Genomic DNA, 13373 nt, shown 5'->3' with positions numbered 1-13373 from the left:
TTGAAAAGCAGGAATACCTGTAGTACACCATACCTTCACTGTGGGGATCAGATGAGCGTGAGGCTATTACATGCACACTGAGCTAAATGGTGCTGGTGGGTTTATTATGACAATACCGGGCATCCATCAGAATTCTTTGTGATTGATGATGATAAATACTGTATACTAAGACAAGCAGACAGTCACTTGTTCAGAATCCATTAGACTCATTCATTCATTCACATGTACATTATTCATTCATTATTCATTCATCCATCAATGCTCACTTCAGGCAAGGTCCTGTGCTAAATAGGAGGGGAACAGAAGTTGGAGATACAGAGATGAAACAGAAGATAATGCATCATCACAGGGTGGCGGGAGACACAGCAAGTAAATGGGTAACAGCAGACTAGGGAGGAAGTTGAACTTCCTGGGAAACTCAGCCAAGAGTGTTCTTGGCAAGATGGTGACTTATTTGTAGGCATCTAGAAGGAGTCACCTGAGGCCCAGCTTCCCAGTGTGGCTGGAGTGGCCTTCCCTGAATATCTTCAGGCTCCCTAAGCCCAGTGCAGGGCAGGGGAGCTGAGGAGACAAGGGAAGTCACTGTCACCGCCCTCGGGAAGGCGTAGGATCCTCCTGGTTAGAACAGCATTTTCCCTGGAGACCAACTCCCTGGAGACCACAAACTTCCTCCAGCTTCAGAACCCTCGCCTTAGTGCCCAGACCATGGGCTGGAGCTTCAAGCCTCTGCATCCTCCAGCCCGGGACTCCGTGGCTACCTCACCCCAGGCCCTAAGGACTTCTTTCTGTCAGTCAGTGGGATCAACTAACTAAGGATTTAGCCTCGCATCAGCTTGGCTGGGTTGTCATTCATTTGCTGTGCTCTGATCAGGAGGAAGCCTCATCTTGGCTGGGGCCCTGCCTTGGTCTGTCCCTTGGAGGAGGCATCTGGAATCCTGCCCAGTCCTGCGCCTGGGTCTTGGCCCTGCTCCTCTCTGCCTGTTCAAGTCTCCTGTTCCGTAAGTCCCAGAACTGGCCTCCCCATTCCAGGCTTAGGCTACTACCTTACTTACCCTCAGCAGCACAGCATAGACCAGTGGGTCTCAAATTTGACTATGTATCATCACCCGGAGGGCTGGTTAAAGCACAGGGTGCTGGGCCTCACAGCAGTTTCGCATTCAGTAGGCCTGCAGTAGAGCCTGTGAATTTGTAGCTCTGATACCTCCCCAGGTGATGCTGATGCTGCTGGCTCAGGTATCGACTTTGAGAACCACGAGTGTCCTGATTAAGCAGATGAGCCCTATGGAGCTTGAACCCAGGCTGTCCGGGTCCAAATCTTGTCTCCGACACTTACCAGCTATGTAACCTAATCTTTCCGCAGCTTAATCTCCTCATCTATAAACTGGAAATAATAGCACCTTCCTCACTGAGTTATTGTGAGTATTAAATGGCCCATGCTAGGTCATACTTGGCAAACAGCAACCATTCAGTGAATGCATTAGATTATTGGCTGCTATCACAAATTACCTTAAACCAGTGGCTTCAAACAATAGAAATTTATTCTTGTAAAGTCCCAGAGGCTGGAGAGGGGTGGGGATCCTTCTTTGTCTCTTCCAGATCCTGGGGGCTGTCAGCATTCTTTGACTAGTGGCTGCATCACTCCAGTCTCTGTCACAATGTGTGTGTTTATTATAAGGATACTTGTCATTAGATTACCCACCTGGATAATCCAGGATGATCTCTTTACCTCAAGATCCTTAATTTAGTCATATCTGCAAAAGACTCTTCCAAATAAGGTCACCTTAGCAGGTTCTAAGAATTACGACATGGCCATATTTTTTGGAAGGCCGTCATTCAACCCATGATAGTCATCATGGGCCATTGTTACAATTGTTTAGTTGTTTCTTCCAGCGGCTGTGGTTAGGCTTGACTCTAGCTTCGTGCTCTGAGTTGGGGGATGGAGAGGGGACAAACCAATTGCCAGGTTTCAACTCCCCCGGCTTGGCCCCATTTTACTATAGCCAATCCCAGGCTGAGGCAGGAAATTCTGCTTATGAAGTTATGTTGGCCATATTATTGTCATTTCAGTCTTTTCAAATTTCACTAATCTGAGAAAAACAGTTCTCTCTGCCCCCAGACACCTGTATGGAGCCCTCTGTCCATGTTGTTCTTTACCCGGAGCTGGCTATCCTGGCAGAGCATTTTCACATTAAGAACCACATTTGACCTTCACAGACAGAGAGAGTAGATTGCCTAAAACTACCGTTCATGGCAATTACAGATAATAGTTCAAGGGAGAGTCAAGAAGGCTTATGCTATGGGTAATAATCACAATAACCACAATCACCATGCTTTATTTATTAAAGGGATGCTTCGGCTAGGCCCTCAGTATTGTACGTCTGCTCTCTCAGCTCATTTTCAAAACTCTCTCCTGAAGTAGGTGGCATTATTTCTATGTTAACAGATGTAGAAACGGAGGCTCAGAGGGGTGAAGTGTCTTGTCCAAAGTTGCACAGCTTTTAAATGCTGAGCTGGGATTTGAAACCAGAGCTGGCCGAGACTTTCTCCCCAGCACTCTGCTGCTTGGAGATCCTTTTCCCAGCCCTGAAAATGAGCCCAGGTCCACCAAAATGAGAGCAGTGGCTGGCTGGTGGCCAGCACGACCAGGGCCTCCAGCCCTTCCCAGTCTGCTTGGAAGATGAAGGTCAAGAAAGACTGTCTCTTACTGGCAGGAGCTATTATTATCATTCACTCATACATTCACAAAACTAACATTCATTGGGCACCTACCTGTGCCAGGCTCGGTGCCAAGCACCAGGTAACACCGGTATGGGCCAGCTGTTCATATTTATTGATCAGCCATCTCTAGCATTGCTTCCAAGAAAATGAGTTAATTAGATTCAACACTTTGTGAAGACATGACCCAAATTTGATATTCTGAGGTTTTACTGACAAGAGGAAAATAGAGAAAATGCACCCACATCACAGAGACTGAAACCCTGAGTGTAGGAAGTACAGTCAAAGCTCTCCAGACCATTACAGAGGTATCTGGAGGAGAAGGAGTGGGCTGCAGACTCTCGGTGGGTCCCCAGACCATTACAGAGGTATCTGGAGGAGAAGGAGTGGGCTGCAGACTCTCGGTGGGTCCCTAGGCAAATATCTCCCCTATGATGGTCCAAGTTCAACATCAGTTATGTGGAAGGGCTTCAATGGGCACGCTGTTGCTGGTCGGTCTGTTTTCAGCTGCAGGTTTGTTCTGCATGTGAGGCTCTAGTTGGAGCCCAGTATATTCAACAAGTGGAGTCTGAGTTGCTTTGGTGTGAGTATGTGTATGAGGATCGGTAAGAGTGTGTGAACAGGCCTGACCGGGCGGTGGCGCAGTAGATAGAGCGTCGGACTGGGATGCAGAGAACCAGGTTCGAGACCCCGAGGTCGCCAGCTTGAGTGCAGGCTCATCTGGTGTGAGCTAAGCTCACCAGCTTGGACCCAAGGTCGCTGGCTCGAGCAAGGGGTTACCTGGTCTGCTGAAGGCCCACGGTCAAGGCACATATGAGAAAGCAATCAATGAACAACTAAGGTGTCGCAACGAAAAACTGATGATTGATGCTTCTCATCTCTCTCCATTCCTGTCTTCCTGTCCCTATCTATCCCTCTCTCTGACCCTCTCTCTGTCTCTGTAAAAAAAAAAAAAAAAAAAAAAAAAAAAAGGTGTGAATGAGTGAACACATGAGAAAGTACCTGTGAATGAATGTGTATGTGTGTGAGTAGGTTTGAGTGTGATGGTGTCAGTGTGCATGAGGGTGAGATGAGTGTGGGGAAGGTATGTGTTTCTCTGTGTATATGTGTCCATGTGTGGGCATGACTGTGTGTATCAGTGTGTGTGTGAGTATTTTTGTGCTGTGAATAGGCGAAAGCATTGTATGAGCATGTTTTTTACAAGTGTGAATCTGTGCATGTGAGTGTATGTATGTGTGTTAAGGGACCAAGGGGCAGGCCTTCACCTAAGCCTCCCCTCCTCTCCTTGGTGGCCCCTCTCGGCCCCCCTCCCTGGCCCTGGGGAATGCACTTGGAAACCCGCTGGCCCATCTGTCCATACTGACCCCGCCTGCCCTGCCAGCTGTCGGTTCCCTGTCCCTTCCAGGCCGAGCCTGGCAGTTTGGGAGAGCCACAGGTGGTCAGGTGCCCTTTCCAGCAGGTCACCCATGTTTCTGTCTGGTGCCCTTCATGTGCCCTGCCAGGCGCTTCTCCTCCAGGGCTGTTTTCTCTGCATTTTCCTCGGTGAGCCCTGGCCCAATTCCCCAGAGCTGCCTGCCGGAATGATGACTCATTCCAGCTGATGTCATCCCCAGGATTCAAGGCCTTCGCCACACTCAAAGAGTCTTTGTTCCCCAGATGGAAAAGGAAGGTCCATAAACTGAGAGCAGTTGACTCCAAAACTCTTTCCAGATGCCCACGGCTGCTCACACCCGCCTACACCTGCCGGCTTTAACCATGCTACGTGGGGCACATGGTCCCCAAGCTGTTTCCATACCTGGGTCCCTGGAACAGAGGTTTGGGCATGGGACAAAGGAGGGGTCTGAAGGCCTTCACTGAAGCAAGACAACAAGACCCACCCCATGCTTCCTGAGGCTTGTATGATGTGCACTGGAGCCAATTTCTGCCTAGCCGAGGGTTCTAGTGTATGTGCTTGTGTGTAGGGGGTGGTGGTGGGCAGACCTGGGTCTTAGAATGAGGGAATCATGTCACACTCTTTCCAGGCTGAACTCCTTAGTTCCCTGGATGCTGGGACTCCTTATCCAATGATATTATCAGTTCTTTAAAGGCTAAGCATTGGAGGATAGCTGTGAAGGGAACTGTCAAGAGTGTGGCCAGGCCAGGCTCAGTGTCGGCCCTGGCCCAGTTAGCTAGGACTCACACTGGGTCCTGAGTGCTTACGATGTGCAGGGCCCTGTGCTAGGCACAGCCTTCACCGCGTTGTCCATTCTCACAATGATGCTGTGAGCCCTCCGCGCAGGTCAATCTACAGCTCTGAAGTGAAGTGACTTGCCGAAGGTCACACAGCAGTTAGTGGCAGACCCAGGACTCAAACTCAGGTCTGTCTGTCACCAAAGCCCAAGGGTTACCTCTTACCTGTGGCTGCGAACTGGGAAAGGGCATCATACTCACCCAAACCAGGCCCTGGAAGGCCCTGAGACCGTAGGGCCAGGCGGGAGGGCCAGACTGCTGTCTTTCTAAAAGCTACTCGGGGAACTCCACTGTGTGGCCAGGGCTAGAATGTTCGCACCGTGCTATACCACCTATTCAAATTTGAATCCTGACTCTAATCGCTTATTAGCCTTATGGCCTAACTTCTCTAAGCCTCAATTTTCTAATCTGTAAAATGGGGATTATAAATTATCTACCCCGTAGAGAATTCTAGTAAAGATGAAATGACTGGCAGAAAGCTCTCTGAACAGTGCTTGTCATGCAGCAAGCCCAGAGTAAATCTTAGCTGCTGATGTTTTGTTTCTTGTCATTCATTCATAGGTCATCCTTGGCTGGGGACTGAGAGATGAGTCTGTAAGGTCTATGCCCAGGAGCCTATATCTGGTCATATCAGAGAAGGAAGGGAACTACCCAGCAGAATAAAGTGACATGAGGGTGTTTGGATGGAGGGATGGGCAGTGACTGTGGGGACCAAGAGGTGTGCAAACTCTTCCCTCCCAGGCCACGAGGGAAGCCTGAAAGGCAGTGGGTTGTAATGGGCAGAGCCCAGCATCAGGTCTTCAGTGCTGGCTCCTACCCTGGGTCCTGGAGTCGGTTACTTCCCCTCTCTGGGGCTTGATTCTCTCTTCTGTGAAATGATAGAATGCTTCCTGCCTTGCCTTCCTCCTGGAGGAGGGAACAGGTGAAGGGATGCTTTGGAAACCAGAGAGGGTCCTGGGTGGGTGCTTCCTGCTGGGGCTGTCTGCTCCTTCCAGCTGCTGAGTGGGGCAGCCAGCTGCAGGGCCCACACCTTGCCAGTCTCTGCCCACCTCCGGCTCTCTTCAAAACCATCCTTTTTTCTCAGTTTAGGCCAGAGGCTCAGAAAGTGAGAGAGAGAGAGAGAGAGAGAGAGAGAGAGAGAGAGGGAGAGGGAGAGAGGGAGGGGAGTGCACACAGTAAGTTCATTGAGCAGGAAAATTCCTATGCTATATATGAAAACCGGAAAAGGGAAGGAGGCGGTCTAAGTTTACATGTAGAAAAATGCTCTTCTGTAGTTCAGAAAAATGAGGGCTTTCATTGTTGGCAAGCCCAGGTCTCCCTTCTAAGTTGATCCAGGATTTTTTCCCTGGCAGAAAAACAGTTCTTTTTCTAAGAAATGCATTGGTGGTGGGTTTTTCTAAGAACCTCCTGCAGCTCTACTGGGTGCAGACGATCCCATGCAGCACGTATTCTGTTGTGTTCACTTTCCTTGGGGAGGGAGACAGGTAGAGCCTGGAGCCTTTGGGGACTCCAGCCTGGGTGTGGTGACGTTTCCTCCTGGGCAGAGCTGTGACATTTTCCTGGGCGCATCACTCTCCGCTTCTGGTCGGGCCGCCTTGTCCAAAGATGAGTGGGAAACCTTGGGCTTGTCCTGATCCCTGTTGGAGTAATTTCTTCCAGGCTTGCAGGCTGTAGGCTGAAGGAACCACAGCTGAGGGTGGTTAGAGAAGTTGGAAAACAAACGGGAGATGAGGAAGGTGCAAAATTGGAGACTCACAGAACCGGCAAGGTGCCTTTGGAGACCCTCTAGACTCACATTTCACAGATGAGGAGCCTGCGTGCGGCTCAGAGAAGAGAGGGACTACTCACCATCAGACACTCAGCTGGTGGCAGAGAGTGCCCCAGGCTGGTCCTTTCCACCGCTCAGTGCGATATCTGAGAGACCGTTAGGCGGAAGTCGAGGCTGACTTGTGTGTGTCCCAGAGGGCAGAGCTGGGCCCAGCCAGGAAGGTGGGAGCTACAGGGAGATCTGCTGAGCTCACCAGGAGGAAGAGCTCAGAAGACTTAGCACTGTGCCGCGGTGGTCAGGGTCGCTGTGGCGGGAGTGAGCTCCCCCGCAGTGGAGATGTACCAGCATAAACCAGGTGGCCTTTCAGCGGGTGTGCAGCAGAGGACTCTCCTCTCCAGACAGTGAGCTGCTCTTGGTGCACAGAGTCTGGGGCTTGCTGAGCTCCCTCTTCCTGCCACTCCAGGGACATGAGAGAGAGGGAAGACACAGGCCCGGAGATCTGGTTTTGGTACACCCAGAGTCCCAGAGGCCATCTCCCTGAAAGGGGGATCCAAACGGAAGGGAGAAGATGCAAGAATGTCCCTCTCCCAGGCAAGACAGCCTGCGAAGGAGCAAGGAGAAGGGACACATGGGCCCTCTGAAGCTCCCAGCTCCTACTGCAGGCAGTGAACGAGGTGGTGGGGGCCTCGTCTTTCCCCAGCGGCTGAGTGCAGGGAAGTCCTGGCCAGAGCGCCCGGCTGGGGTTCCCAGGGAAGTCAGCCCAACTTGACCCGATACCTTGGCCTGTTGGCTCCAGTGCTGGGCCGTAGCAACATGGGGTCCTCTGGGCCTCCTGATCCTGCCCCCATTAGGAGTACACCAGCCAGCTTGAAGCAGGCAGTGTCCCCGTTAAAGCTGACTGAAGTGCTCTGTGGGTCTTCACAGCCACAGGTGGGAATGGGAAGTGTGGGAGGAGCACCTTTGTTTTCACAGGCATCTAGTGTAGGGAAAGGACAGAGGATGGGAGGCAGGCATCTGGGTTCTAGGATTCGAGTCCTGGCGTGGCCACAGCTCATCACTGCGTGCCCTCAGACCTGCCCTCCTGCCTCCCTTCAGACCTCTGACTCTGATTCTGTTGTGGGGATCCCCGTCTCCTAGTTTCCCCAGGCGCAGGTAGTGTCCCTCGAAGCTGCAGGCAGAGGAGTCCTCCTTGTTTTGTGGAGGCGCAGTTCTCTGTATGGACGCCAGGGGCCGCTGCCGCGCACGATCCCGGTTTCACTGCTGGCCTTAAATGTTAACAAGCGCGAGTACTGGGCTTGGGTCCCAGATGTCATCTGTGAGATGAAGCTTTACAAAGCCAGATTACAGTTCCTTAGGAGACAAGGCTCCAAGGTGCAGGCTAGCCCCTGGTACTCCTCAGGACCCCACAGAGGGAAGGGCTGAACCAGCCCATTTCACAGAAGACGAAACTGAGGCCCAACCAGGGAGGAGAGGCACCAGATGTTCTGGAGTCCATAGCTGAGAGGAGAAAAAGAAGGAGGTGTTTCAAGCAGTTATTCACCTCCTCTGGGCAGGGTCGCTGTCATCCATGGCAAAGGAAAACCTGAACCCTGCCCTGTTTGTTTCTTTATTGCTATAATTCTGTCCTAGTTTCCATAGAAACTGGCTTTGGACCCCTTGGGAGGAAAGTCGCACCCTGCTCAGATTTTCCCCTTCCCAGTCCATCTCTAAGCAGCCTGATTCCTTTCCCTGTGCCCTTGGGAGGGGCCGCCCCAGGGATGTGCTCTGGAGCCCAAATCAAAGGCTGAAGGGAACGAAGCCCAGTGGCAGCTGTCTGTCCCCTCTCCTCGGGCCACGTTCCTGAGCGCCTGCTCTGTGCCAAGCGCTGATGGGGTTACGCCTGTGGCTCTGGGTGTAGGGCAGGGTGGGGTCTTGGGGTATATCTGAGCCACCTTGGAAAGGTTCCTCTGTGAGAAGATGGGGAAGGCTGTCATTAATGGAAGGAACAGCATTTGCATAGAGACAGGGAAGGGGGAGGATGAAGAGATGCAGCAGAGGTTGTCTTGAGTGGCATTTCGGTTTCATCCTGCAGGTACTAGGGAGCCACCGAGGGTTTGGAACTTGTGAGTAGCATGAACAGGTGACTGCTGACTGAGACACCTGGATCATGCGCATCCTCTGAATCTGCGTCTTAGGTTCGGCGCCACATCCTAGCACCACACAAGGCACGATGTGGGGCCTTACAAGTGTTTTCAAGTTCGTGAACTGAAAGAGTATGTTGCAGAACCCTTATTGTAAATAAGGTTACCTCTGTGCCTTAATGAAATGAGAGATGGAGAGAGAGGTCAGATTTAGCCCCGGGAGGTGTTTGGAAGGCAGTGAAGAGACACAGACTAAGGCAGAGCGGATACGGCTCCGAGAGTCTATCTTGTCTGACTCCCTGATACACAGGTGGGGAAACTGAGGCCAGGGAGGGGGAGTAGTTTGCCCACAAGCACTACGTGGTAGAGTCAATGGCAGAGCTGGGACTCCACTCAAGAGCCCTGCCTCTCCATGGCTGTGTGCGTCCTCTGGGGCCTCTTGGCCTGGGCACCCAGCACCGTGGAGATGGCAGGTGATGGATCTCCAGGCTGTGAGGTCCTTGCTGGATGTGTGACCTCGAGCCTGACCTCACTAACCTTTACCAGAGCCTCCGTCTCTGTGCCTGGCACTTCCTGTGTGCTACGCATTTCAGGAATATTATTTTACTCAAGTTACACTATGTCCTATGAGATAGGTACTGTTTATCAGGGGAGAAGTGTGGTGCCCTCCCATGAAGGGCCCTGAGGCGCCTGAGGCCAGAGTTCTGTGATCAGCTCCTCATCAGCACGCCCCCTCCAGTCTGCCCCTCCAGGATGATAGGATATCTTCCCACCAGCTGCTCTCTCCACCCCCTCCCCTTCCCACCCAGCACAGAGCCATTCCAGGACAAGCCCACGGACCAAATTGCTTTGGCTCCCTGTCTTCTCTCCCCTCCTCTTCCTGGTGGCTCTCTGAGCAATTGGCCATCCTGCCAGAGGCCGAGGGGACACGAGCCAGCAGGCCCAGGTGCAGCCCTGAGCACGGGTCACTCCAGGTCAGGGGCTGCTCCCCGCCACACTGCACCATGCCGGGAGACAATGTGCGTGGAGGGAGGTGGGGCTGCTGAAAGCAGGGCTGGGCTAACTTGGGCTTCCTCTAGACTGGCTTGGCTCCGTCTGTGGCTGACCCAGTGGAAACAAGACTTTGCAACTGGTGCCTGCATACTTGTCCTCTCTTGCATGTCTGAGGCCCGGGCGGCAGGGGTGTGGGAAGAGGCACCAGCTCCAGAGGCCTGTGATTCCAAGTCACCCCAAGGCAGAATCACCCCTCCCCTCTGTCCGTCTTTGCTAAGAGGCTCCACCTGCTCCTTCCTGGCAGCGTCTCCTGGTGACGGAACTCTTTTCCTGACCATCCATCTCCCGTCTATAAAACAAGGAGGTTGGAGAGATTTGTGATTTTTTTTTTTTTTTTTTTAAGGCAGAATCTGTCATCTGGGACTAAGAATTTCCAGAATTGCCACGTGGAAACCTGGGCTAACTACTTAAGCAGGCATCTGGGTGGGAACGATTCAGCCCTTTTCCCAGATCCTCCGAGTCCCCGCCCGTCCCTGGAGCCCCCTGGACACCACTTGAAAACAAATCGCTGGGCGGGAGGCTCTGGCCTGCTGACTCCCTGTGCAATCCCGTTCCCCAAAGCCGGAGCGCCCCCTGAGAAGGAGCTCCCTTCCTGCTCTCCGTGGGATGGAGGGAGAGGAGCTGCCAGGAAAACTGGTCCCTGGGTCAAAGGAAGAAGAAAGCAGGGCTGTCAGCAGGGTGCTCACAGTTTTGTTTTGTTTTTATCTTTAAACTGTGGAGAGGAGAAAAGAAATCTCAGTGGGGTGTTTGCTTTATTTCTGTTTCTTCTCACTCCCCCTCCTCCCCACGCAAAGAGGGGCTACAGCTGAGTGAGGGGAGAGGGGAAGAAAAGGTTTGTAACGTCTACAGGGGAGGGAAGGAGTGAATGTCTTTACAAATATGTCAGCATCTGCACTGCCCACAGAACTTAGGGGATATCTCCAAATAAATATGAAGCTATACAATATCCCCTGAGTTTTGTGAGCAGTGTATTTTCCACACCGTATACATGGTGTAAAAGTCAGAAAGTAGGAACGAGTGTCCAGTGATACTCTGATCAGGCACCCGGCCCTGGAGACCTCCTCTGCTCCCAGTTTCTCTTTTCTCCTTCCAGAGATATTTTGACCTCTATTTTAATTATATTGTATGTATTTCTGTATTTAATATGTATTAATGTATGTCTTTCCAAACGATAATTATTTTATTCTGTACTTTTTTTTTTGTCATTTGTTTTACCTAGTAAATCTTGTGGATAACTTAATAACTAAGGAATCACACCTTTTTAAAGGCTGTATTGTATTTCACTGTACAGATGAATCAAAAACATTTTATTTAACCGTTCCCAAAGATGGACATTTCGATACATCTTAAACCTGCTGCAATGAACAGTCTTGAGCTTGCTTTACAGTTCACCTGTGTTAACTTTAACTGTTAAAACAATTCAGAGAGGTGTAATTAGTGGATCAAAGAATGCGTGTGCACTTGTAATTTGGATAAATATTGACAAAGTGCTTCCCACAGATGTTACAGCAATTTCACTCCCCGCCCCCAGCATGGCATGAGAAGGCCTGTTTCCTCAAACCCTTGCCAGCACCCTGTGTTATCCAATATTCTGATCTTTACCAAGCTGATAGGGATAATGGTATATCTCCGCAGTCTTAACTTGTATTTCTCTCATTCTGAGTGAGGGTGACTGTCTTTTCCTGTCTTTAAGAGCCACTTTTATTTCTTTTGCAATGTGGAAAGAATTTCTTATTCTTTACCCATTTTTCTCTTGGGTTGTTCTCCTTCTGCTTACTCAAGTGCTGAGTGTGGCTGGGTAACTACTTTGTGGTCTATAATATATGTAGCAAATATTTCTGTCCAGTTTGGGGATTTTATTTTGCTATTTAGAGCTTTTAAAACTTTGATGTAGTTCAATTTAACCAGATTCATCAGTCATTTTATTTATGCCTTCTGGGGCAAAAATAATTTCTGTTTTAATGCATGTTGCAAACTAGAGAGAAAAAGCATTGCATTGAGAATCAGATCTGAGTTCACAGCCAGCAAACCTCTTCCATCTTTTAACTTCACTTGTACCTTCTGTAAAATGAGATGGTTGGACTTCTTTCATTCATTCATCGGCACTGGGCTGGGTGCTGGGAACACAGAGATGAATGGTGTGGTCCTTGTCTTCATGGTCTAATGGCAAGAGAAACATCACCCAAGAGTGAAGTGCAGTGTGCTGGCGCTAAGGCAGAGGACCCAGTGTATGAGGGGACATCTAATACAGCCTCAGGAAGGGGAGGAGGAGAGTGTGAATACAAGAGGTGAAACAAAGGATTTCAAGGGAGGTGAAGCCAGGGCTGAGTCTTGATGAAATATCTGGCAGAATAACTGGCAGTGTGGGGTGGGATAGGATGGGTGACAGTGGGGAAAGCAATCAAGGTAGAGAAGGAAGACCCGCGACAGCATGAGGCACTGGAGGGACTATATTGGAGTGTGTTGGGGAATAGAAAATAAGGAAGAAACATCACTATAGTTGAAAAGCCCCATAGAGCTCTCCCAAATCACACCTCTCTGCCTCTCCTAAATGTTAATGGGAACACACTGTTGGTAGGCATGGAAAATGGCACAGTTTCATCTTAAATGTTCTCACCACAAAAAAAGGAATGATAATTACCTGACATGGCAGAGGTGTTAGCTAAAGCTAAGGTGGAAATCCTATTATAATATATAAATGTATCAAATCAACACATTGCACACCTTAACAATCCACAATGTTACATGCCAATTATGTCTCAATTAAAAAAGGCACAGTTGCTTCAGATAACACTTCAGCAGTATTCAGTGAAGTTGTGGGTGTATATCCCCATATCAGCTAGTAATTCTGATGGAGGAATTACCTGCACAGGTAACCATGAGGAGACATGTATAAGAAAGTCCATCACAGTAGTGTTTGTAAAATATATGATGGAGACCTCACTTTCCATCAACAGAAAGGTGAACCACCCTGGCCAGTTGGCTCAGTGATAGAGCATCAATCCACCATGTGGATGTCCCAGGTTCAATTCTCAGTCAGGGCACACAGGAGAAGCAACCATTTGCTTCTCCACCCCTGCCCTTTCTCTCTCTCTCTCTCTCTCTCTCTCTCTTCTCCTCCTGCAGCCATGGCTCGATTGGTTCAAGCACATTAGCCCTGGGTGCTGAGGATGGTTCCCAGGAGCCATAGTCTCAGGTGCTAAAAATGGCTCAGTTGCAAGCATGGCCCCAGATAGGCAGAGCATCAGCTCCAAATGGGGGTTGCCAGGTGGATCCTGGCATGGGTGCATGCGGGAGTCTATCTCCCCTCCTCTCACTTGGAAAAGAAGAAAGAAAAAAAAAAGAAAGATGAACCAATCCATCTTGGCTTATTTGTACCATAGAGTTCAGTTGTAAGGATATAAGACACAGAGCCACCTGCATCAACAAAGATACATCTCAGAAATGCAGTGTTGACTAGTGAATAAAAGTTCCAGGAGAACACATGC

General features: G+C 50.2%; 1 protein-coding gene across 4 annotated transcripts in view; it reads left to right on the top strand.

Annotated features, from left to right (window-relative positions):
- The window catches only part of COL15A1 (collagen type XV alpha 1 chain), a 103908-nt gene that overhangs the window by 23128 nt on the left and 67407 nt on the right, over window positions 1-13373 (top strand). The gene's annotated exons all lie outside the window — the stretch shown is intronic.

Source organism: Saccopteryx leptura, chromosome 2 (genome assembly GCF_036850995.1).
Source record: "Saccopteryx leptura isolate mSacLep1 chromosome 2, mSacLep1_pri_phased_curated, whole genome shotgun sequence".
NCBI lineage: Eukaryota > Metazoa > Chordata > Mammalia > Chiroptera > Emballonuridae > Saccopteryx > Saccopteryx leptura.
Note: the sequence above shows the minus strand (reverse complement) of the source record. Positions and strands in the feature narration are given on the sequence as shown.